General features: G+C 40.2%; 1 protein-coding gene across 1 annotated transcript in view; it reads right to left on the bottom strand.

Moving 5' to 3' along the window:
• Window positions 1-4207, bottom strand: part of tspan9a (tetraspanin 9a) — a 185923-nt gene extending 181716 nt beyond the window's left edge. The window contains exon 1 of the mRNA XM_084932812.1: window positions 3953-4207. The gene's annotated coding sequence lies outside the window, so the exon portion shown is untranslated. The remainder of the gene's footprint in view (window positions 1-3952) is intronic.
• Between the last annotated feature and the right edge of the window lie 23781 nt (window positions 4208-27988).

Raw genomic sequence — 27988 nt, 5'->3', positions numbered from 1 at the left:
TGGAAGATAACAGTGCTAACCACTGTATCACTGTGCAGCCCTAAAGCAAATTTAATGTAATATTGTAACAGTAGAGACTTCTGTACTCCTGTTCAGTTTAATAAAGCAGAACTTCACTTAGATTGAATTAACTGCCATATTTTATTCACTTCACTTCAACTACTGAAATGTTTAAAGCTGAGATAGATAATGATCAAAGTACTCCTTGTAACCTGTGGAGCTCTCACTCACACATCATGGTCAAAACAGCCTAAACTCTAAAGCAACTAATGACGAATAAAATCAACAGCATCACATCAAATATAGACATATACTGTAACTGCAGAAGTGTGATTCCCTTATGGAATGTCATAAGGGAATCTCATTATAAAAGATATGGTCTATAACTAAAAGAATGGAAGTGTTTCAATGTGGAAAATGTTTTTATGTGCAACCAGATGGATTCTGGCTTTCTCCTCTTGACTTTAAAAATGAAGCCACACGATATCTTCAGTACACCAATAAAAAATGACAAAAAAGTACAAACATAATATGTAATATGATATCAGTGTCTAAGCAGTACCAAAATTTGTTTGTTATTATTTTCTGCTATTTATTTAGTCGCATGAGGAAAAGCTACATTTAATTATTTGATAGCTTGCAAATAATATTTTAATAAAAAGTGTTTACGGGTTACTGTGGGGAAGTCATTTTAGACAGCAACCATTACAGACCGGCTGTGTCCTAGAGATCAGATGAAAAAGGTTCCCACATATCCGCCCATCAACACAGACAAAGGCAAACAATGGAGGCTACAGCTAAACAGGCCACCAGGAAAGGAAGTCCTCCAAGCTAAAGACAACAAGTCTGTTGTTTCAAATTCCACTCCGACTGCAACAAAACTGCAGAGCAGACAGTATCAGTCGAGACCACACGGAACCAAGGATACTAAATGTAAGGCATAGACTGATTTAAGGGTGCTGAAATTCAACAGTTATACAAAATAAAGCACAAACTAAGCAAGGTGGTCTGATTGTGTGTTGTCAGTAGCACCTTTAGTCTTTTTTACATTGTTATTGATTTTTTCTTCCATAGTGAGACGGTTTGGCAATGATGCACACAGTAAAAGAGCTCCCCGCTGTACACATTTGGAAACAATGTTCTCCCACAGAAAGTGAATATGAAACACGATGTACTGTAGTGCTGATCACACGAGTTCAGGCATAAAGTTTTGGTGAGAGAAATCTGTTTCACCTTCACTCTGAGCAGACAGGATTCTGACTTGGAAATAAAAGGTACCTGTAAAGTCAAAATATAGGCATAGACTGTGCTGCTGGCTATGTACATGCAGCTGAGACTTGGATATCTGATCTGCATCTCATAAATGCACGCCTTGAGTAGGCCATAAATATAAAAGTCTAAAATAAAGAACATAGCGCAGGCTTCCCTGACGCAACTTGCAAAGTCAGAGTGAGTCATTGCACATGGTGCACAGCAGCAAGGAACCAGTTATCTCTCACAAAGACAAAGGCCGCTGTGCTCTTCCTGTTGCCGATTGGCCTGGAGGGATGTGATTAAAGTAGCAGAAAAAAAGGGGGGGATACAAGAGAGAGCTAAATGTTGACATAGCAGCACAGCTCACCCATTGTGAGTCCTCGCAGAATGAAATCTGCCCAGCACGGACGGTCGTGCCTACTCGTCCCAGTGAATAGGAACGTTCACGAAGGGACAGAACAGAGAAACGAACTCTGCGGCGGCTGCGTGGGACAGCGAAAGCCGAGGAAGTAAACATGGTAGAGAGGCTCACATTGCCGCTTTTGTTTGTCACCACAGAGAATCAGCCAGTGTGCCCCAGGGGAAAACCTCTTCACAATGCTCATAACTGTTACTGAATTAAAATACAGTAGCCTTAGAGAAAGTTAGCCATTGCCAGCAACCTTACTGTATCTGTGGCAGCTGAGTGTGCAAAGATTATATTTATTTATTTATTTCGCTCATGGATATGTCAAGTACTTATGATGAAATTCTTCCATCAATTTTACTATATCTAATCCAAGGCAGGCCATTTCTGTTCTGATGGTAGATTTCTTTGGTTAAAGAACAGCCACAGAGAAAACGTACCCTCCAGAGCTGCTGAAAATAATCCACCACAAAAGTGAAAATTCAGAACAAAATGGAAATGTTACTTAGCAGCAGGTCAGTGGTGGGGCACTGACCTCATACCATGAGAGGAGGAGGAATGTGAGGTCAGACGGAGACCTCGCACTCCCCTCTCATACACAGGAATAGATATGGTGTGCCATCCATGTTTGGAAACATGAGATTAAAATTTAAAAAAAAAAAAAGGGGGGGGGGGGCACTGCTGTTTTGACACAGCTCCTTTTGACCTTTGACCCCTTCTGTGTCTAAACTTTGTGGTAGGTTTCGTTAACAATGTGCCTACTGTGAATTTAACATTTTTCTGTGGGAAGGAAAAAATATTTGATTTTAAGGAAAGCATGCATAAAACTTTTTGCAGAGAATTTAACTAGACCCAGTATTCTTGTCATTACTTATGTCATTTATATACTCTTACATGGTAATGAACTGATGCTTATAATACACATGGAGGCAGTTTAAGGTGATGAAGTCAGTGTAAGTGCAAATATTCCCTGTGAGTCAGGGTCAGGCTTCAGACTGACCTAAACACTCAGTTGTATGAGGTTTCTTTTGTTTGTTTGTTTGTTTGTTTGTTTATACCCTAAGCTCTAAGTAATCCTTCATACGGTCATCTCAGGCACACAGCTCTGGCCAGGGGAACCCAAATGGTGTTGACGTTTTTTGTTTGTGGCCAGTCAGATAAAAGTTGGCTTTAATGGAGGGCGGCCTTAAAGACGGGCAGGAAAAACAGCCATTTCAAGGCTCGGAAGACAACAAATAATCAGAATTTCATGCTTAGGTACTCTACCCATAGCCAGGCCTACACTAAATTATATATCTGCAAATGGGATACACAAAAACATCATTCACATCCTCATTTTCAGTCATGACACTGCTTCACGGGACACAGACAAAACACTCATTGCCCACATGGAAACATGTGGATGGAAATAAAGCTTCAGACACTTCACTGTGATCAGATCTAAAATGAGATCTGCAGCATCCTTAGGTGAAAAAGATGGGGTGATACTTATTAGGCTCATCAGAATGTCTGTTACTAAACATGCCCTGTGCACAATGGTGAACAGAAGGGACAATCAGTGAGGAACTCCAAAGATGAGCCTATTGTTGAATGGAAGTATGCTGTATCATAGCAGCCTCCCATTCAGCTGTTGCAAAGGACCCAGAATATACGCTTTTGATTCTTCAAATTCCTTCAGACTTACATGATGGACTTATAATATAACCAAAGAGGCAGCAAAATGCTTTGCTTAAACCAAAGACAGGGAAATTTACTTAAATTTAAAAAGCCTTTAAAATGGACAGAGGCTAATACATTTGTAGAGAGAGAAAAGAGCAGGAGGATGAAAAGTTGAAGTGATCAAACATGACACAGTGTCACATTGAAATCTTGCCAAGTCCCTGCCAGAAATGAACACGGTCATAAAATAGCATTCATGGGAATAATACAGCCATTAAAGGTAATTCACTGGGATACTGAAACCACTAAATTCTCTACAGACCCACTATAATAACTTACAGTCCAGCAATAGTAAGAAAATATTCCCACAGTAGTTAAAAAAAGGTCACTGCAAACTGGCTGCCGCACTCCTGTTCGCTTACTTATCACATCACGTCGTACTGTAGTGGTTTCATTTTAAAGCGTTCAAGCATGTCGATGCAAAAAATGTCAAGCGGAGAGTAGAAAGCTCTCAAAGCAGCGTGGCGCTTTACTGGGACGCGCGAACACACCGCTCGCTGAGCGGCCTAAACACCGACACGTTTAAAAATAATGATATCAATAATAAAAGCATGTAGGCAAACAGTTTCTTACCTGGTGAATCCCCAACTCTAAAGTTTCTCTGCAGCTGGGTAGCTGGAAGCTGTCAGACGGCAAATGACTGCCACGCAACTTCAGCTGAGCAGCTTTGGCCAAACTTTCCAGCCGGACGCGTTTGTAGTCCCACTTCTGTCCTGCCACAAAGTGTCTGGGACAGCACCCTTTCCAAAAATCGGACGTGTCTCCCTGACAGCTGTCTTTACCCGCTATATTATATGATGGATTGAGGACTGAGCTATCTGGTTGGACGAGGAGGAAATGAAGTTTGAGGAAGGAGGAGGGGCTCGCTCACTGGCTCCGACTGGAGCGTCGGAGACTCGGACCTTTATGAGTTACAGAGGCTTGGACTCCTATAGAAAACATGTTTGATTTATTAAGATGTGACTCAGGGGTGTGATTATATAAAAGTTTGGCAGTTATAATAACGCGAGTTTTGACAGACGACCAGAGAGAATAAATTAAAGTAAGTACGTTTCCTATTAATTAAAAAGCAAGTGGTGTTTCTGATACAGTTATATATTTCATGAGCCAATACAGCAGCAAATCTATGTCCTTGCAATGTTCGTATGTCCAAATCACAAACGTACAATGTGTTCAGTAAGCTACCAGGCTTTCCTTTAGCTGCTGTGTGTATCTGAAAAGATTGCATAGAGCAAGTATGTAGAGGAAAGAGTGAGATGTCAGCGCTAATATGGTGCCCAAAAATGTTCCTTTGGAAACATGATGAAGCTGTATTGACAAAGTGAGCATAAACACAGTAATTTAGTAGGAAAGGAATAGATGGAGAATTTTAATATTTGGAACTAACTCACAAGCCTTTACTGGACTCATCGTTTTATTTACACTGAAGTTAGGATGAGAATAAAATTGCTCACTGGTAAAGTAAACATGGCAGCATTCATGCATATCATCTAAAATTTCCAGGGATGAAAAATCACATTTCCACACATGCATGTGCAACAAAGCCTGTCATGAATGCAGTAGCCCCACAGTTATGCAGTCATAAGTAGCCATAAGGTGCATTGAGCTCTTCTTGATTTAACCTCCTAAGACACGATCTCTTTAATGGCTTCCATTTTTATTTTCTCTTTGCTGTTTGGCTTTATAGTGTTCGACAGAACTGAGTAAAGATGTGCAAAACTCTTTATTTGGTGTCTGAACACAGCAGCATTTTTCCTGAGTATGAAAACAAAATGAAAAAAACAACAACAATTGTGCCCCTTTGAGCAATATGGCTCATTTGAAAGAGCAAAATTTAGTATTGTGGTCTAGATAATCCAAAATGTGATGTCCCCATATGTGGACGCCGGGTCCTAGAAGGTTAAAGCATCCTATCTGGGCGCCCAATGTAACTTTTGGGTGGCTTTAATAATTTAATCCACATGTCAGATTTCAACGTTGGTAGTTAAACTTGAACTCATCACTCACCATGAATGTCTCTTAGATTCTCCTGCGGTCACGGTTATGCTGCTATTAAACCGTGTTACTGGGAGAAATTTAAAAGGCATAATCATTAGACTGCACATTCTGGTCCCCCTGATGGATGGCATCAACATGAAGCAGAGTTTATGTGTTTAAACTTGTGTAATGGTAGCGCACTTAAAAGCTCTTCAGTGTGCTACTCTCTCCCATCAGTGTTTCTGAGTCAAATAAAACTACAAGGTTAAGGCTGAAAATCTATATTTTATGCAAATCTATTTGCAAGAAAAGAGTTTGGGGACAAGGTCAACACCAACATCATTTTGTATTTAAATTGAAACATAAAACTGGAGGTTGCTTCAGTGAGCTTTGGATAATATGAAGGGAGCTCCTAGCAAAAGTTTGCTCAAACGCTGGTTCGAGCGCAGAGTCAAGGAGGCCATTTACGTGAAAAGGGAAAGACCATCTCTGAATGGAGGAGGGGGCCAAAGGGTACATCTGTCACCATCTTACAATGCTGTGATTGCAGCCATTCCCCCAACTCTATGTGAATGGTACTCATGGTCTTTGATCAGTGGTTGTTGATCAATGGTCATGAGAATTTGCATAATTATGATTAAGGAACTGACCTCCCAGCCCATTGTTCCTCAGTGGGCTGGTTTCAGTCATTATGCAAATGTCCTGTTTATAAGATTGAAACCTGCAGTCAGCTGAGACTGAAGACGTCACCTGGATGAGCGACGAAACGTTTCCCCCACAAAACGCTACGTCCAGATGAACAGAATCAACTTTTGGAGATTTACTTACCTGGATGATCGAGCTTGCATCAAGACCCAGCAAGAGTTATTGGGTTATCTTCCTAAGATCACAGCTTAAGAAATAATAAATCAATCAGCTCCAGCATTCTGACAGGTGTAACAGGTGTTGGATCCATGTGTTAACTGTTATGATTATGTATGGAGAAGTCCTGTTTTCCTCTGTACCAGATTTATATCCTTAGAAAGCAATTTACTCTTCTTTTAATTTTTGTTTTTCGCTTTCACTGAAATCCATAAACAGCAGATTTCTAACGGGTGACCAGGGAATGAGCTCACAAACACGCACAGTCAGTGTTTGCTTTGGGATTCTAGTCAGGAATGACAAGACAAACTGTAGTATATGACCACTAATTTGCATCACAGCAGGGATCATAATGTGACCAATCTGGCCTTTCCTCTTAGCAGCAGTAATATATACAGCAAGGGAAAGAGGCACAGGTGGAGCACGCTGAGCGAATGAGTTAATAGGTAGCTAGGGACGTTCCTGGGCGAGAGCCAGACTTGTACTAATTGGCCGTGATCGCCAGCGAGGCATATCATGAAGATCACTTTCAGTAATATCAAAGATGAACATGTGCAGAACAGCATGTGAATTCTGAAAACCTGTCATGTGGTGTCTTCTTCCCAGCCTGTGAGAGGTGTTTTGTGTTTATGCACCATTTGAGTGTCTGGCAAGTGCCAGGAGTCGTTCATTACTGAAATTACGAAATAATTCATGATGCAGTGTTCCAGGTTCAGCATAATGCTGTAAAAATAGACTGGCAGAGTTGTGAAAAAATGTCTGTGTTTTGGTATTAGACAGTCAGAAAACCTGAACAGCAGGGAAAGCAGTTGCAGAATATTGTTCCCCTTATGGTGCTTATCATCATCATCATGATGTTGATTAGTGGGCACTTTTCAGCAAAATACTTTTGGGAGTGCATGCAGCATTTGATTATTTCTCTTTACTTTGTGTTTTTAAACTCCTTAACTTTGTCATTAACCTTGTCATTCTTCATTACACTTGTGGTTTGTGGAAGGTGAGTTGTTACTGCAATTAGCAGTGCAGTAGTGCACATAATGTCTCACAGTATGTGCTGCTTTGCACTCGCTGGGTAAATAAATTTCAGTATGCACTTACCAGCTAATATATATCAGAAGACCAGAAGTATATCTATTCTGCTTATTAATGCAAATGTATAATTAGCCAATCACATGGCAGAAGCTCAGTGCCTTTTGTTATGCATGCATGGTCATGATGACCTGCTGAAGTTCAAACTGAGCACCACGATATCTGTGAAATCACAGAAAGGAGACAGGAACTTAAACAACAATAGGTTAAAAACAAGGTTCGGTCTCTCACTGCACATCACATTGAACCCTGCAGCAGATGGGCTACAGCAGATGCCACTCCTGCCAGGTAAGAAAAGGAAACTGACTACACTTCATACGGGCTCACTAAAATTGGACAACAGAAGATTGGAAAAATGTTGCCTGGTCTCAATTTCTGCTCCAACATTCAGTTGTTTGGTATAAATCACATGAAACATGGATCCACCCTGATCAATGATTTTGGTGGTGATATAATGTTGTGGGCACATTTTCTTGGCTCACTTTGGGCCTCAGCATAAACTGAGCGTCTTTTAAATGCTACAGCCTACCTGAGATTTGTAGTTGACCATGTGCTTCTCTTTATGACCAGCGGTGCTTCCAGCAGGATAATGCACCGTGTCACAAGATCTCAGATTGGCGTCTTGAATTTGACAAACAATTCACTATATTTAAATGTCCTCTAGTCACCAGATCTCAATACAATGCAAAGAGCTCTGTTGGGATGTAATAGATGTGCAGCTGACAAATCTAATGCTATCATATCAATATGGACCAATGTTTACAGCTCCTCGTCAGATCTCTGCCATGAGGAGTTAAGGTAAGTCTGACACCAAAAGGAACCTGGTACTAGCAAGCTGTAACTAACAAAGTGGCTGTGAGTAAATATGGAGGGATAAATATGCACCTATGCACAAATATGCACATCCATACAAATGAATATAATTTATATTGACATAGTTTTGAGGGATTTTGTTTATTTCATCTTCTGTCTTTCTGCAGTATCAGTAAGAGTTTTGGAACATCTTAACAAGACTATAAAATGGACTTTATCTGACCCGTGTAAGTAAGTAAAGCACACTAATTTCAATCAGAGTGTGTTTATTGTTGTAACTGCAGGGCCCTCACATTGATTGGTAGCTTGAGCAGGTGGAAAGTGTTTTTATCAGCTTTGTCAGAGCGCAGACAGGAGCCGCGACCTTCAAGGAACCGAAGTCAGACAGTCGTCACCAACACTGCGCTCATGTTTGCTATTTGTCTCAGTTCTGTTTAAGGAACACAGATCTATTTTCTAAAAGACTGAAAAGTATTTTGTTTAACTGAGTTATAGCTGTGGTGCTTAGGTTTAATGTTATGTGTGTCCTGAGACACGCATTGGATAACTGATACCTGCGGTTATTTTTTCTAAGGCTGGGTCAAAACAAAGCTTCATGATTCATCGCACAGAGAGCAGTAAGAGTCACACAGCAAAAAAAGTTCTATTTGTTTTTATAAAAGAGAGATTTTCACTGAATTTAACTAAATAAATAACAATGTTCTTAAATGGTAATCCAGGTTATTTTGTTAATTTCCTCTTCTGAATAGTCAAAAAAAAAGAGTATGACACAACACACTGCAGTATAATAATGAATGCAGTGCCATAATAAATATACACAGACTTTAAAGGATTAGGTGACCTCACTTGTTTAATAATGTCATCTCCTGGCAGCTGTTATTTGACATGATATTGTGCGACTGGTAAAGGATCAGAGTCTCAGTGAAACTTTATCATAAATTATTCACCTTATCCTACTCTTCCACCTCAACTGTCTAAATGAATCCCCTTCAAATAACCTTTTTTTGCAGAACATCAAGCACAGTATTATATAACAAGAGTTCACTATAAAGTACATACATGTCAGTGGATCAATATTCAATCAGCACCATCGGCACTGAAGGTTTCCTGCGGGGACCAATAGGAGGTGGACACAGAATCAGAACTAAGGTTTTGGTCACATTTAGATCTTTAACACAGTGTGTGGTAAGAAGGATCCCAGCAGCGTCATTGTCTGAGAAACTCAGGGGCAAAAATTGCCCTGTGCATCACTAAGCTAGCCAGCATTTCAGGAAACAGAAAATGTCACTTCTTAAAAATAGAAGAAATCGTGTTTCTCCACATCTATATGTCAAAATACTCCCCACTCTGGGACCAAACGCACAGGGCTTTCCCCTCAGTAGTTAAACCGTCACGCTAACCGTTGATTGCAGGGTTGAAAAGGGCTTTGGGTTTATGACTAACAATTGCAACAGGGACCTAACCGTGGCAGCTCATATAATATCCTAAATAGCTTTGCTCATATTAGATTACATGCTGGATCGCCCTGGTTTTAACATCCAGCACTTTGTTAACAGCAAAGCTCTATATGCTTCAGTTTGACACTCCCACTGTGAGAATCTACTTTAAAAGCCATTACAGTAACACACATCATTCATCCAGGTAACAAATGAACCTAAAGTAAGAGAAAACTGAGGACCGATATGCTTTTGGGCTTTAAAACGTGCATAATTGACATTTAACAAACCAATGTTTTTAAGACAGGCAATAAAAGATGACTTACAGAGAAGGACAGGTTAACAGCACATCAGTCATTTATAACAAGAAAAGCTTAACCTTTAAAGGTCTGACAACAGTCACGATGAGTGTCTGCTTCATTCATTTTGCAATCAGTGGCCATGAAAACCAGCTGAGAGGTCAAGGACTTGGATCCCATTGTGGCAAACTGCTGATAAATTCTTCACCAGCTGCATTATTAAGCAAAAAAGATTTTCTGCAGCTGCTCCTCTTCCCTCTGCCGTTGATTAAATTGATCCACAGTTTAGTTTTCATCATCAAACTGGCTGCAAGCTCCAAAACTTGGATGCTCAACTGGACACTGAATGTAAAAAAATGTGATGTTGGCAGCAGATGAGAATCATGTTATTTGTACTTTGTGTAACTTTCTATGTCAGCACAACACCAAGATATGGCCTCATCAAGTATTAATATGGTGAGGGTAAAATCATTCATTCATATTGGAGCTTTAGTTTTGTTACTTAAATTAATGTCCATTACACACAGAGGTGAGACAGAATAACTTTCCCCCATATCGAATCTCTCAGCTTTGGGTCTGGGGTCCTTTTTTACCTCAAGTACACATGAGTCCCTTAATGCAACTGCATTCGGGTATAATACATTTAAAGCTAAATCTAAAACTGATGGTCATTCCAACTTTAAATCATTTGAAATGGAAGCTACATTTTAATATGAATTTAATAATGAATGAAGCTCTAAGACAGCTACAGTCAATTGATTCAGGGGCCTAAGCTTGTGTAGCAATGCTCTTCTGCAGACTGACTTTGGACACAGAGTGAGGAACATTTTGACATATGGACATGGAGAAATCCAGGCCTCTGAAAAGGAACAAACACACTGCAGTAACAGAGCTGAGACCTCCATGAGTGCTTGATTTGAAATATTCTGACCTTTTGACATGGAAACAGAACAGCCACGGCTGTTTGCTCTGGTTGTTACTGAGGTGAGCACACCCTGACGTCTGTTTCGCTGGTTATTGGCACACTGAAACACCGCAGAGTAAAACTGAGTGACTGTGAGTGAGATTAGACAGCAGCAAAACCCTCGCGAAAGAAGTGCAGGAGTTTGTCGATGGTGTGAGCTATGCTGACACTGCATCGATTTTTCCACCCGTCTGTTGTGATCATCAAAAAGAAATTTGCTGAAAATCATATTTTTCATTTATGACATATGGCAGCTTACCAGATATTTGTTTTGCGATCTTAAACTTTACACATCATTATTAACGTTTGAAACGTATGGCATTAACAGATGAGACTAGAACGATAAAATCCAAGAATTTTTCATAAACTCAAACTTTAGCTTTTTAACCTCTTTATAATTTACCCTGCAGCTTTTTCAGTCCTTTTGAAATTGCCGTGCACATCGAATTTGCAGGAGAACATCCAGCAATAATAAAAACTGGACTGAGCAGTCACTAATATGTGCCAAAATCCATGCTGCTAGCAAAACTAGAAAAACACAGCGTGACTTTATATATGAAGGAGTCACTGGAAGCATGCATTTATCAGCGCTAACACATCTACAAAACAACCTACATGCAATATCTGCACCTGAACGGTGTACAGTACTGCTGTAGAGGGATAGGAGCGATCTCACATCTTGAATAAATGGAAACCAGCAATAACTGAAAAAGCACCTTTATCTGTGCAATGCCTTTACGTGCATTATTTTAGGCACAGATATCACACGTGTGTTGTAGCATCATTTGTTATTTATCTGCTAGATTGTTTTGTTCACTGTAAAAGAATTGCATAATATCACAGTGAGAATGACAAACGGGGTCAAATATTGCAATCAGCATTTATGGTAATTTGAAGACTAAAAACTGTCTTTTTATTTTTAGCCTTTAGAAGCTGCTGGATAAAAAGCTGACCATGTCCTGCTCTCAGTTTTCAACTGCGGTATGTGTAAAAACTAGTTGTGACATGATTACAGCTATTATTATAACTCCTGTATTTAAACAGCATCAGTTTGGCTGCACTGGAAACAGTCAAATAGCTGCTCTTTGGTTGTATTTGTAGAAAGTAACTCTTCAAAGGGTGATTAACAGCCAATGAGTTTACCTCCAAATGGAACTGAAAGTTTTTCAGATTTTAAATGTTACTGAATATTAACCTGTGAACGCTTGTGGGATCATTTACAATAAACAAAAACATGAATGCAATTGATCAGAAACATTTATTATGTCCCTTTAGACATAGCATCTCGTTTTCATTGGGGGGCTCCAAAAGTAATGAGTAAAGGTTCTACATCTGATGAGTTACATTATTCTTCTTCATTGTACACAAGTGATGAATGCAGGCTAACTGAAAACAACTAAACACATCACAATTCATTGTGAGCCAACTCTTATATAAACATACATCCCCTCTTAGGGATGGGTATCGAAAACTGGTTCTTGTTGAGAACCGGTTCCCACTGTTTCAATTCCTTGGAATTGTTTGCCATTTTTGCAAACGATTCCCTTATCGATTCCAGTCGCCCCGAATGACGTCACCACGTTGCGGAGCGTCATTTACCTGGCAGGAAACATGGCGGCTCAAACGCTCAAAAGTTTGGTTATACTTTACGAGAGCGGATGACAACAGGGCAACTTGCAATACTTGCAAAGTAGATATTTCATTTAAGGGAGGAAACACTACGAATATGCAAAAGCATTTGCTCACAAAACACGCGATAACCTGAAATGAATGTCGTAATTTTAATTCGCTCCGGACTCGTGAATCTCAACCCAGCAGCAGCGGTAACGTTTGCACGTCCTCTCCCGTTAATGCGGCAGGTAAATAATCAACTAACAGTGCATATTATGTTAGCGCGATCTGCCTTATTACAAACCTGCCATTACTGTGCATTTAGGTGACCATGATGAGAGAGACAGAGTCTGGCTGGCTCAGATGCTGGCAGTTCTCGCTGCAGTTTACCGGTAGCGTCTCCTTTCAGGCCGGGATAGACGAATGTCACCGAGCAGTGACTCAGTTTGTGGTCAAAGGCTTGCACCCATTTGCCACAGCAGATGATTTTCGGTAAGTGAATGTGTTTAATTGTAGGCAGGGACATTACTGGATATTCTTGTGTAATTGCTACAGAATAATTTATGTTATACTTTGTTATTGCTACAGAAGAATATTTATTTTATTATTTTACATTTACAATTTTTTTTCCTGGGGACCCTGTGACACCCCATTGAAGAGCCGTAGGCTGGATCTCTTAAGATCTCACTGTTGGGTTTGTAAGGCCATGTTACTCCTAAATTTCTATCTTGTTCAAAGAGAAGATATAAAACAAAGTTCTAAGCTAATCGACCTTAGTGTTCTCCTTTTTTTTTAAAAAAAGAATCGATAAGAGAATCGATAAAGAATCGAATCGTTAAACAGAATCGAAACTGGAATCGGAATCGTGAAAATCTTATCAATACCCATCCCTATCCCCTGTATCATCTTTTTGCAATTAGAGCAGAGATTCAGCTCCTTGTTTAGAGACACTCTGAGGATGAATTAGTTAGAAAGATGTGTTGATGTAGTTATAGTACATCATCTGGATCAATTATCTATAGAAGATCTAGCCTACTAGTCTGAAAAATGTAGCCAGTGGGAAATGCCTCTAAGGGCCAGCAGGAGGCTCTAGGTGCAAAAGGAAGCCTGATTGCTTACTAGCCTGTAAGAAAATGGTTTCTCAACTGATCCATCACCTTAGTCAAAACGTACTTAATCAGTTTGTGGTGTTGATTGTGTGTTTCAAGGTTTACCAAATGTAGCACGGTGTTCATTTTGTAAATTATCGCTCCATTTAGAGTATTTTGTGTGTAATAAACTGCCACTCTGTGAGTGTGCGTCATCTCAGATTCACCCTTTGCTCATCCCATCATGCAAAAACAAAAAAGCACAGACTAATGTCTTACAGTGGCCACATTTATCTTTTACACATAGTCTACTCCGTCTTGTAAATAAAAGGACATCCTCTCAGCCCCACATATCAACTAGATCAAGTGTCTAACAGATTCAACAATGGAGAACTAAAATGCCACCTGTAATGACTGACTTTTAGTGAACAATAAACTTCAGCACTGTGAAAACTTTCTAAAGACACGAACACATTTTCTTTCAGGGCTTCCTGGCTCTTTTGCCAACAGGTTTTCATGCTCACGCCTCTGCTAGTGCAAAAATGTTTCCATGTATTTTCTGAAAAACACAAGAAAAATTCCTTATTTAAATTTGATCTCTGTCACTGGGTAAAAAAAAAAAAAGAAAAAGAAAAAAATACTCTATATAAAACAGGGGGTTTGTATGACTGCAGAGACTTTTTATGGTTTGAAAGCTGGCACTTTACAGTTACCTTGGGAACTGGGACTCTGTGGTTATTCCAGTGGAGCGGTAATGAGGTTAAGGAGGAGAGACTAGGAAGAAAAAGGGAGTGGTGAAGACACACAAGAAGTCAGTACTACAGTGAATATGTTTTCATGTAACTGAACAAAACTCCATGCAGACTGAGTATGCCTTCCCCACAGACTAATTAGGAGTCATGACAGATTGTTGCAGTTTACACTCCCCTGTTCATTTACTGCAGTGCCATGACTCACCTGATCAACTCTGGTCTGTCTTCTTTCTCTACATATGCAAACAGGCTAATCTAGCCACAGGGACAATTGGGAATGACTGGAGTTTAAGCACATCAAGTATTTAAATAAAAAGAAACATCTGTCCATTCCTGTAATGAGAAACGTGCATTTTTCCACCCACTCAATGATTGTAACAAAAAATTGATTTCAAATGTTGCAAATCAAGCAAATTCAATGGAATGAAAAACTAAAGGAGAGCACCTACATTTTTTAAGATTAACTCTTTGGTTCTGCTCCAGGAGTGCTGCAGGAAGCACATGCTTCATTCGGGTTGTAGTGGGGCCAGTGTCCAGGCTGCACTGTGGAAGCATCACAAGTTCTTTTTCCAAGACCAGCAACTCCTCCAACTTCCCATCTGTTCCTATGTAGCTGGAAACTGCCCATTTAAATAAATTGTTTCCACTTTAATAGAACCTATGAAAAGAAATGTTGGGTAGCAGTCCAGCCACAAGGAAATCTGACTTTAAACCAAAGTGTTTCAGTCTCATCTGGGACCACTTTAAAGTTTCACTTTTACTCACTGTTAGTTTTAGACAGAAAAAAATCAATTAGTTGAGGAATGGAACAAAAAACTAGTGTTATAAAAAAACTCAAGCTGTACCTTCCATAAAATTAAATACGACGAACAAGATTCAAGATTCTTTATTTGTCACATGCATAGTTATGCAAGTACAACACACAGCGAAATGTATCCTGACACGCTCCTCGACTGTGCAAAAGTTGAGAGAAGAACATTATATAGAATAAGTGAATACATACATGGGGGACACTATGTGCAAAGTGCTCATTCTGCCATATCTAAAGATGATGGCACCATTTAATTGCGCTGTGCAACTTTTAAATAGAAATACACTGTAGTTTTCACATAAAATGCATGAAATGATTTTTTGGGAGAGTAGAGTCACCCCGTACAATTATGCAGGTATCTTTGGATGCATTTTGGACCGATACTTCATTGGGCTAGGAGTTACTAGACCATTCATGTTCCGGTGATGGATTGTACCTGATAATGTAGACATTACTGCAACCTGATAGACATTAGAGACCTTCTACTGTTGTAAAACGCAGCAGTTGGGCATCAGAGCACCTCTGAACAAGTTTGACCAGACATTAAAGCAAGACTGTCATAACCACGGCATATTCAACATGATCAAAGTGTCGTCTGTATCTTTTTCCGTCTCTTCCTCTGTCTGTGGGGCCTCTATGACGAGTGTCTGGGGCCTCTATGACGAGTATGCATGATAAGGAGCATCCATAAGCCAGCCATCTGGAAGACAAGGGTGTACCTTGGCAGTCGTGGGCACTAATCACCCTCTGTAAACATACATATGTAACCCATATTGAATGTCTTGCTAGAGACTTGCCTCCTTGTCTTTGATACAGATGGATTGTCTAGATAGAAGTTGTCAGAAGTTGCCTGTGGACTATTTAAATTAACTTAAAGTTTTTCTTAACTCATCCTGTAGTTCCACAGTCATCAGGATACTCAGTGGAAAAAGAGCGCCCCAAGACCTTTAGGTAACAAATACTCAGGTTTGTAAGCTGCGATAGCAAAGTTGTCCTTTCCAGTTTTTACACTGGGCCCTCCAGTGAGTCACAATTTTTCAGTTAATCATATTAGAATACAGACAGATCCCTAATAGTGTTAGAATAGTACAAAGGCATTATCTAGTGCCTGGGTATACACTGCAGTATGAGATATTGATTTAATACAGCATATGATGTGAAGTGCTCAGCTAAAAATCTTATTAGCTTTACTGATAAGATCCAAACTGAGAAATAAAATAACAATGATTCAGCTTTAAGGCATGACGCCAAGATATAGAACTGGGAGGAAGTGAATTCCCCTAAAGTCGATTTCATTGGCTACAAGCTGCAAATTGATCACAATTGAATTCCAGCATTGCTTAGACGTCACAGATTAACAGATAACATACGTGGTCTGTCTGAAATAAAAACGATTAGGATACCTTGATATTACAAGCAGTCCCTCTGCGTGTCATAAAGAAATCTAAAAACTCTAAATCAAATATTTGAAACCTCCCTTTCAGAAGATTCAATTTTCAACCTATGGAGCTTATGAACAAAACCTACCTGACCTGTTACTATGAGAGCAGTCAGTGCTATTAGTCACTATTGTTCTCTGCCTCTTTATATGCAATGTGTTTGTGATTTCAAAGCAACAAATTACACAGAAATATCGACCACCAAAAGTTCAGTTCAGACAACTCATGCTTAAAACGATTTATTTAAGTGGGAGAATAGAGTTAGTTTGAAGCATAAGCTCCTTGTTCATCACTCCCAGGAAACATATTACATATTACAGGTTTAGGACTGATGAATAAGCTTCCCCCACCTGGAGCTTAGGTGTACGCGTGTCTGCTGGGGGTGTGGAAACAGAAGGCAGATTTGTTGGGCAGCAGCATCACTTTCATGTCAGAGTGAGAGATGAGAAATACTGCAGCACAGACAAAGACACATTTTCATGTTTGTTTGATGTAGGATGTCTGTAGAGTGAGGCACGATGCAAGTGCATATACAGCGCACATTAATTTCACAAGCTTTGCTCCATTATTGTCCGAGTTTCTTCACCTGTCATTCTTCTATAGTAATAACATTTTACTGATGCTAATGTCATCTTTACTTGGTGCTAAGGCATAAACTCATATGAAAACATACTGTAAAGTATACAGTTTGATGATTGGAGCACAGACTCCAGTCGCTGCAGTAAGTATAACATATAACATCAGCAGGTGGTGTCACGCCAAACCAATCAGAGAGCTCATACAGTAGCTTCTCTAATAACAGTTTCCTGCTATAACAAATTGATAGTGTGGTAATGGGCTGCACAACCCTGACTTCTCATCTCAGAAAGTGTCATTATGAGCGAGGCACACGTGTACAGAGCCACACGATGCAAAAACTCGTGACTCACATAAAGTCTGGTAAATGTGGATGATGTTTGAAGCTGAATGCTTGGGTGACACTGAAATTCTTGTAACAGTATTTTTCCTGCAAATGAACATTTTTTTATGTCTTTAAATTTTGACCCATCCTAAAATTTCTGTTTTGCCTCTAATATGAAACCAAACAACATGGAATTGCATAATTAAGGTTATAACTTTACCCTGTGTGACATAGTCACGCAGTTTTTGCAGACACAATTAGGGAATGTGAATTTTTGCAAACAGTAGCATGCAATTAGGGAGAAGCAACGACTTTGTTTGTTGTGGAAGATCTTTTACACCTTTTCACAAAGCTCATCCGCTCCCTTTCTATTTTCCACCACTATAACGTGCAGTGATTTTACAGTTTAAGTGCTTTAGTCCCAAAAGTAGTTGAACTAGATATCTAACTGTAAACATTGCTAGATTTACATAAGCTGAGATTGTACTATTTGGACCTTCTGACCCTCGTTTTTCTCTTTGCCCTCTGGAAAATCCCAGAACTCCCATTGCAAAAAATCTGGGAGTGTTCTTTCATGGCAGTTTTTCATTTGACAAACAAATTCTGTTGTAAGCGCCAGCTTCTTCCAGCTCAGGGCCCTTGCAAAAATTAAGAACACTTTGTCATCTGCTGACTTCAAGAAGGTGATTCGTGCATTGATTTCATCTAGGCTTGATTACTGTAATATCAGCCCCGCTCCGCTCTCTCATCTTCAGCTTGTTCAGAATGCTGCAGCCCAACTAGCGAAACCATATTTCCCCAGTCTTGGCTCGTTGACACTGACACTTCCAGTACTCTCTAGAATTGATTTTAAGATTTTATTTGTTGTTTTTAAGTATCTAAATCAGGGGTAGGCAACCTTTCTGATGGCGAGTGCCATTTAAAATTTCCTCAGAGGTCAGTGTGCCATATGATTGCATTAGCAATAAATTTAATAACGCTCTATATTAACAGTTACACACTATATAGAACCACTTTCTAGAATTATATTTGTTCGCAGATGTTGGCAGCTACCAGCGAATAGTTATCAGCTATTTTGAAACAAAAAAAGACTTTTTATCCATAACAGCAAATGAACTGTACAACAGAAAACGCAAATGCTATTTATGGTCTCCTCACAACAATGATAAGAAAAATAAACTAAGCCAATATGGCATGTTTGTTAATACAGAGATACACATGTTAATGTGATCTCTGGTCTCCCACTCAGAGACACAGGTCTCCGAGTGTCCAGCATTCAGAGGCTACCTGAGGACTCATGTGAGAGAAAATCTGCTCACACAGATATGTAGAGCCAAATAATGTCAATAAGGCCTCTGCAATGTTCTGAAGACAGTTAAACTTGTCAGGTAGTGATGTCCAGCAGGTGAAAATGCAGCTCCATGAACACGCACAGCTGTGGATTCCAGCTGCTTCGATGTTGCATTAACTGGCATCAACTCAGCCAGTTAATGCGAGACAAATCTAGCTGCTCATTAAAGATTTCTGGTTTGATCAGAAAATAAAACATTGGTCCAAACACCTGAAAGTCCCAAAAATGCATTGTGTCTCGAGTCTACGGATGTATCCGTGTATCTCCGTGGTGCTGATGCTGCGCTGAGCGGACAGCTGCTGAAGCTTTTGAAGTGTCAGAATGTGGAAAGCTAACAACGTCCCTCTCACCAGTAGGCTAAGTTATTTTTAGCCAATTACAAATTGAATCTGGTAGTTGGGGTTGTTAGCTAAGATACTGTCATTAAGAAGAGGCACAACTAATGTGTCTATGCGAGCTGATTTGCGATGTGCACCGCTGGCGCGGCCATTTATTTTTTGATGCACCTTCTCAGATTAATTCACTGCGTGTCGTGCCCAGAGCTGGACTGGGACAAATAAACAGCCCGGGCATTTTGACTAAAGACCGGCCCACCAGGTATTAAAGCCATAAAGCCTTTGAATGAAAACAAACACTGTTGTGACAGTGATGTACAGTCTTGTTGGTATATGTATGATTTCTATACATTTTACATCAGATAAAAACTTTGGTTGTAAGCTTCCGATAATTATTTAATAACAGCCAGACATTTTAAATGAAAATAAGAAAGTATTTCTTTGTGCCCCCCTTTCCCTGTTAATGCCCCACCTGGCCCCCTGGCAAAACTTTGCTAGATCCACCCCTGCACAGTTACCAGCTGTCAGCTACTTAGAAAAGGATCCTGGTGTTATTTCCATCCATCCAGTCGCTTCCACTTATCCTTTTCAGGTTCGCGGGGGGTGCTGGAGCCTATCCCAGCTGTCATAGGGCGAGAGGCGGGGTACACCCTGGACAGGTCGCTCCCTTCTCAGGGGAAGCCCAGGCTGAACAAGGTTCATCCCTTGGAATTTTGACTCCAAGATCACCTGCCTGGACCTCCCCCTAGCAGATAAACATAGAGAGCCAGGTGAGCCGAGGGCTCGAACCCGGGCCTGTATGTTACTAACCTGCTAGCCCACCACATGTCGCCACATGACAGGCTCCTGGTGTTATTTGTCTCTCAGAAACAGTTCATAACTTCCCTTCAACTCATTCATGTCACCTAAAAGGTAAACCTGTTTCTCCATCACCTGTTCAGCTCTGATGATTCAGTAAGGACATCTCCTGGTTTCATCTTCATGTTTCCCTCTCACCACATATCCAAACCGACATCATGACCAGCAGCTTTTACAGCTGTGGCTCCAGCAAACATCAGCTGATACTAGAAATTAATATTAAATAAATTCTAACAACAGCTGATCAAGCTTAAACGTGCTGCTGTTGTTTAGCGCGACATCCGCTGGTTTCCTCTTTCTGGCGCAAAGTGGGCGATAAATAAACAAGAGAGAAAAGCCGATCAGCTGATCATTGATCAGTTTCATGATTAAAGTAGCAACAGGAGAGAGAGGGGAGAGAATGAGAGAAGAAGAGGCAGCTGTGCAGCAAAGACAAAGAATTTTGTGTCTTTTTCATTCTAGCTGAAGTCCGGGACAAACTGCGTCCCCTCTCAGCTCAACACGAAACGCGTAATAATTTCTCTGAATACGAGACGATTCCGTCTTTTTACAGGACGGTTGGCAACTCTACTAACCTTACGAATTAAATAAAGTTCAACATCAAAGCACCCACCCAGCTGTATAGAAACTCCGTCATGCTAGCTAGCACGCAGTACGAGTTATTGTAACTGACTGTAAAAAGTCAGCACAACGAAAATAAACTCCACCTAAACTTGGTTTATATCTGACCCAGATAGACTGCAGGTCATAGCTTCTTACCTGAAGTTCAGTTCACCTGACGCTCGGACCGGCGGCCGCTTCGGGTCTCTCCTCGTCCTGCCTCGGATGTCCCTCATCCACGTGCTGGCCTCCACCACTTGTTAATTTTACTGAATCTGTGGAAGCTCCGCGATGCCACCACCAAACAACTGAGTTATTTTTACACCAGCATCTGGCCAATCCACCACCTTTCATTGTTTATACCGTTACAAAAAAATAAATAAATAAATAAATCATCGGGCCACCGAGCAAATGCCCGGTATGCCCGATGGCCAGTCCAGCTATGGCCGTGCCATCAGTTAACCCTTCGCGTGTCAACTGTGGCACGCGTGCCTAGGGTTGCCGACCCCTGATCTAAATGGATCAGCTCTGCCGTACCTCTCTGATCTTTTAACTATAAATACTCCAAACAGCACTCTTGGGTCAGCTGATAAGTTGCTTCTGATTGTTCCTGGACTAAAGCACAGAGGAGACGGGGCCTTTGTGATTACTGCAGCTAAACTTTGGAACAGCCTGTCTCTTCAAATTAGGATTTGCTCCAACACTCGACATCTTTAAATCCCATCTGAAAACACATCTTTACTCCCCAGCTTTTAATTGTGACTGAGTTACAGCACTTTGATCTACCTGTGTTGTTTTTACATGTGCTTATAAATAAATAAATTGATAGATTGATTGAGAAAGATTGCTAATATGGCTGACAGGCAGAAGCCTGGGAGCTCAGTGGGTCAGAGGTGGGACTCTGTTTGAAGTGAAAGTTGACCTTTATAGGTCACAATAACCGTTCAGAATGACCATAACAGACAGCAACGTGACTACAAAGAGTCAAAGAAAGCAAAGATACAAAATGACTAGAAAGAGACTTCAAATCAGCACAGAATGGCCACCAAAACATCAAAATGAGTACAAAGAAGCGGACTTCTAGAGATGTCGTGTTTTGAAATATTGACAGAAAACACAAAACTTGCTGGTTCAGTCACATGGTGGTAATTACCTGCATGTTATTATCTCCGAGGCTGTTTTTCTTACTGTCGTCAGTAATGTCAACAGAGTGTTCGGCTGATTATGCACTTCATTAACAATTACTTTCATTTGCCAGGAGCTTTCCAGCAGATCTTCTGCTCCTGCAAGGGCAAACTCTATTATCTGGAGGCAGAGCTGGACAGTGATGTGACTGAATCGTTATTACTGTTCTGTAAATGACGCGGATTTCAAAGTGGACGCTGTTTTTAAAGAAATAGACAGAAAGCTCACTCAGCTACCGAGTGGAAATGCGGTTGTCTTCTGGAATCTGTTGACCTTTACTCGCTGCCAATTGGTGCAGAAAAAGACAGTGAACAATAACATTTGTTTAAGCAAAACACTGATTAATTTACGCTGAACGACTGCACGAGTGCCGTTTCCACCTCAGGACACAGAGGATGTCAGCTGGATTCAAATCAACACAAGGCTGGCAAAGAGGGACCTGTGAGCAGACCTACATTTACCCTGGCTGGCTGGCTTGTGCTGCAGATGGTGTATTTACTCTTTAAAGATGCAGCCCGTCACAGGTGTGCCTCCAAAGTTGCTGTTTTTTAAGTGCAATGTCATTAGATTACACAGACTATCCTGGGTAGTAATTAATGCCCAGTTCGGAGCTCGACTCTGTTATTAGAATCAATTGATTTGATCGTTTATACAGAATAGGGACATCACGATGTTGAAGCAGCCACCTAGTGATTAGTAAATCAGTGAGACATGAAAAGAAACTGAGTTACTATTCTTCACTGTCTATTCAAGGCATGCTCTTCTCAGGACACAACACTATCAGTCACTGGCACGAGTAAATGAGTCTCATTCATCAAACTGTGACGAAGCCAAGAAATATATCAGGAGTATAAAAATGAGGCCAAATATAATACTAGTGTGGCAATATTTACCAGAGTGTAAACAGCCACATGAAGTGACACATGCTCTATTCTAGTAAAATGAATTTACATTTATACATATTTTAATTTCTATACTAGAATTTATTGTAATTATATACTGCTATAATAATGGAATTTGTGATTATAACAGTTTGCATTACATCATTGTGCACGTGCAAATTTTAGTCCTGTTTTGCAATTTGATACCTGTTTCCTTTGCTCCTGCTGTTGTTCACACTATGCTTCTGTGTAATTTGCAGAAAGATAATGACATTTTCAGAGAGCACAATGAGGTCCCTCTAGGTCCCATGCTTATACAGAGGGGGGCAACAGCTAGCTGACACAAAGAGCCCACACTATATTTCCTCTTCCATTAACGTCTGTCCGCAGGGAGGAAAGTTTAATGAGCTTTTGGTGTTTTCCGATTGCCTATTAAACCTTCTCTTGGTTTGATTCTTTGAATCTCTGCCCTGGTGCCCGCAAGTATAACACCACAAGTGATCTTAACATTTTCCCCTCATTACTAGAGGGGATTATAATGTTCTAGTTAACATAAGGGTGAGCTTGGTCAATTTATGAGTCTAAATGAAAAGAATGACATAAAGTACTTTTAAAATCCAATTAAACCCTGTTAAAGCTCATAAATCACCATTTGGGAACTAGTTATTGTTATATAATGTAAGATTACCATTTAACAGCGATAAAGGAAAACAACAGCAACAATCCTTCATGTTCCAGTGGTAAATGTGTAACTAATCAGCTTAGTTTCCTTTGCTGCATGATGGCATTCACAGTGAATGTGGGGAAGAGACAGAGTAGAAAACACGAACCACTTCAGCAGGGATGACGAGGAGACGAAAAGTGACATTTTACTTATTAAAGTCTTTAAACTCCAATTACGGTGCCTAATTATCTGATCCTGCTGGAGAAGGATTAATGAAGCTGCTCAGCTCCCATCTGGTAGTGACAGCGATGCTATGTATGAGTATGCATACACACAGGTGTGTGTGTGGAATGAAAGTGTTATCAAAGCCGGGGAGAGGAGAGGATAAGGAGGCTCCATAAGCTCTTATACATCTGGAAACCATCAATGAAAAAAAAAAAAAAACAGACTTGAATGAATGAGAGACACCTTAATACTAAGTTATAAGTTGGTCCTACAAGTGCAGATGTACAAACGTATATACTTGACATGGGGACACATTGTGAACTGGAAAAAGCTTCCATATTTGCAGTGGAGCCACATGTTTAATTTGGTACAGATTTTTACAACAAATGCTCTTCCTGGCATAACCCTGCCTGGGATTTGAGTCTCGAACTGAGGACCTTACACGTGTTAGGCATGATTGACAAGCAGCTTCATAACCCCAGAGTCAATCATTAGAAGTTTAAATAGAGCATTAAGCTTCACCGAATAACACTGTTGTCTTTAATTGGATTCATGTGAGCAGCAGAGTTTTGCTAACACGTAATAGCAATGCCAGCCAGAGTGCAAACTGCCTACATCATCCTTATTAATCAGTGTAGATGGAACCATATGGAAATGATTCCCTTCCATTGATTTTTTTTAAATGATCCTTCACAAAATAAGAGCCCTGCTGCCCATCTTGATGGGACAAAATAGGCAAAAATCTTCCCTAAAGTTCCCTAAATTCAGCTTTTTGGTTAAAATAATGTCGCTAAAAGATATTTATACAATTCAAAGGATAAACCTTGTAGTTTATCCTTTGAAGCAATTCCATTTAATACCGTTTGAATTCCTTGGAACAGCAGGGGCCTTATTTTGGGATTTAGGGGGCAACAGTTTAGCAGTTTTCAACTTTCAGCAGATAGTTTATCTGATGCTCCTACAATTGTTTTATTAGCACAGAGACAGGCTTTCAAATTTAAACAGCCAGTGTTAATCAAAACGTCTTCCTCCAGATTTTGAGTGATTAGATCCTCCGGTGGTAAACAAAAAAGCAGTGCAGACAACTGTGATGTGTCTGGGTCATTTTAGATAACGGCTAAGATCAAGAATATTGTCAGCTGTTCTGCTGGCAGCAAATGTGGCAGTACCCATTTGTCTTGACTTTATTGTGTCTGCGATGTTTGATTCGATGTGAATGATGATGTAACCTCACACAGTGGACAAACTACTGCAATCCATCTTAAGCAGCGGCTCAAACGTTCATTCATTTCAAGGAGCAAAATAAGGAACAGGCAACAGAATTGTGTCTTCAGTCAAAGTCAGAGTATTGATTTTCAAAAAGCTCTGCACATTAATCCACTGCATTTGGAGTCCTTAGGTCAATGTGAGTGTGGCATAAAATCAGCTGAGGTCAGTCTTCTTTAAACTGGTAACGATTCATTTTAAAGTAAAATAAAATAAAGTTCATGACACCTAAATATCTAGAATTTGCAAAAGGCTCCAATGATCAAGGTAACACACACACACACACATATTTAAATGATAAAAGAAGGTGAAAAGCATGAAATTAAAAAGTACTAGAACATATGTAGCATGTGACATTAAAAATATAAGAAAGCAATGATACGATTTAAAACATTAAATTCTGAACAGTGTTTTGTTCAGCAGCATTGCAGTTAATAGCAAATGCATAAGTGCAGCGCTTAAAGTATTAACAATGGCATTTCACAAGAGACAGTTTAATTAATTACACATAATGATTCAGGAAACACTATTAACTTGTTGCAAAGAATTCAAATGCCATGTCTGGATGCAAATGTTCCTCAGCGAGAGCTGTTTTGCAGTTTTATCAGAATCGGTGCCCGTCTGCTGAATAATGAATGCATGTAAATGGAGCAGCCACAGTAAGGCTGTGGTTGAAGAGCACCTGCATGGTTGAACTGAACAGTGAATGCTCCTTTTAACAGCTTGAATGAGACTGGTGTGTCCCTGAAACGCAGCACGCTGTCAGTGCGCCTCTTTTAAGCACTTGAAACGCTGCTTTAAAATGACACCGTTTACATGCAGAAGAATTCCAGTAAATGGGAGCACGGCTTACGTGATGAATGGAGAAAGGAAGGTGAACGCCTCGGTGTCTGCGTGCTGCTTTTGCTAGTCAACCCCGTATCCAGCAGCTCGGTATGATGGACTCTGCCTGACCTGGGAGGCCCACAGCTAAGGGCTGAAGACCAGATGGCGAAACATTTCGCCTTATTGGAATGTCCTTGAAACGGGAGAAAATACAGCCAAGATTTTCCAAAAATAGACACAAATACACTGAGGGGAGATAATGCAACAGGAGCAACAGTGTTTTGCATTGTACAGGAATACACTGTAAGATTGTGTTGTTACAGTGTCCACCCATTCTTACTGTGCATCCAACATGTTTAAACTAAAGTGAATAACAGTTGTCACAGTGAATATCTGATAGTTCAGGCCATGTGCCGCCTATTGTGCAAGAAAACTATAAAGGACACTTTTTAAATAAATACTTTTAACTAGATACAGTAGAAAATTTCATGTTTCTTCTTTTAATTTCACAGATCAAACATTTTTTCATCAACAAAGGATATGAAGATCTATCCTAGCAGCTACAGTACCGTGCAAATGTTTTTGGCAGGTGTGAAAAAATGCTGTAAATAAAGAAAGCTCTCAGAAATATAAATGATTGTTTATTGGCCCCAAATGTATTCTGTAGCAGGACAACGACCCCAAACACGCAGCCAAAGTCATCAAGAACTATCTTCAGCATAAAGAACGGCCCCCACAGAGCCCTGATCTCAACATCATCGAGTGTGTCTGGGATTACATGAAGAGACAGAAGGATGTGAGGAAGCTTACAGGATCTGGGGTTAGTTCTCCAAGACGTTTGAAACAACATACCAGCCGAGTTCCTTCAAAAACTGTGTGCAAGCGGACCTAGAAGAAGGCAAAGGGTGGTAACAGCAAATATTGATGTGATTTCGATTTGTCTTTTGTTGATTGATGATAATAAATGATTAACCATTTTTGAAAGCATTCTTTGTTTACAGCATTTTTTCTCACCTGCCTAAAATGTTTGCACAGTTCTATATGTTGCAGTTTTTGACCCATGATCAAACAAGCGCGTGATCACTAGCTGAGAAAGTCATGAATTCCTTGTCTGTGGGGTGTGTGCCATATTTTTTAGAAACCTGAGGGAACTCTGTGGGCTGTAGCTTTAACTCTGCTACTGCAGTCCTGCCTCTAAATTATACATTTATAAGAAACTATACTGCGTACTCATTTGGGCTTTGAGGGAAACAGTGTCTCCCAGACCTTTAGACCTTTTTGAATGCTGACAGCTCTTTTTTTTCCTTACATAGTGTTTTTAGTGGTATAATATTAATACATATGTGTGTGTATACGAATAAAGGTATGTGTCTGTTGGTAAGGACACTTCTTAGTTCCATCTACAAAATTTAAAATGCTACAAGGTTTTCTGAAAAGTCAAATGACACCTGAGCTAGGTGATAGAAATAATAAGAATTAATTCATATAATTTGTTTTTGTTAGCACTTTGCAATAATAGCTTGGTCATTTTGACTCACCTAGAATATGTAACTAGGGGGGAAAGATTATGGGCTTTTAAATCCCTCATACAATTCGTTTTTCTCATCGTACTGCCATGAGCCAAACAGGAAAGGAGCGGATGAACTTAGTGTTACCTCACTAATGATTTCTGTGATCAAAGACGTAGGCACTAAATATTTTACACATGGCATATAAAGAGTAGGAATGTTCCTTTATGAGAACAATCTATTCTTCCTGCTTGGCTGTGCTGTGCGCCTGTGTGTATGTACGTGTGTGTGTGTGTGCATGTGTGTATGTACGTGTGTGTGTGCATGTGTGTGTGTGGCAGTAAAACCTAGAGCAACGCCTCCTTTGTGGGTCGTAACTGCTGGTGGGCCTGCAGGTTTGACAGTCTGTGCTGACAGAGCTACAGCTCTGCGAGTCTCTCGTATCAAAGGCGTCTGGACCTGAAGCTGTTTTCTCAGCTCTTGCGTTGTCTGCTCTCTGGATCCGTGTTTGCTTTACTTTCTCGCACCGTGTTATCTTCCCAGCACCATCTAGCCTTTCATTCTGTGCACTCGTAATCAGTCCCTGTGTCACAGCTTTTCATCTCCCTCTTTCTCTTCCTCCTTTTCTGTTTCTCTTTCTTTATAGTTCCCTTACACGGTATAAACTATAGTGAGAAATCTGCTCTCACTCAGCTGTAACGCTGCGAGACAGTCCCAGCTTTCTAATTTCCTGACATGAATGCTGATGACTGCTGTGTGCACCAACCCACCAGGCTGTGGGAAAACAACCTTGAAGCATTGCACATTTCCAAAAATCACACTACACCCTTTTGTCATTTGGATCTGAACAAGGAGCAAAACTGATTTATA

This window comes from Perissodus microlepis, chromosome 7 (genome assembly GCF_051167445.1).
Source record: "Perissodus microlepis isolate ML-2025 ecotype Zambia chromosome 7, ASM5116744v1, whole genome shotgun sequence".
NCBI lineage: Eukaryota > Metazoa > Chordata > Actinopteri > Cichliformes > Cichlidae > Perissodus > Perissodus microlepis.
The sequence above is the reverse complement of the archived record's forward strand: the minus strand, read 5'-3'. Positions and strand labels throughout refer to the sequence as shown.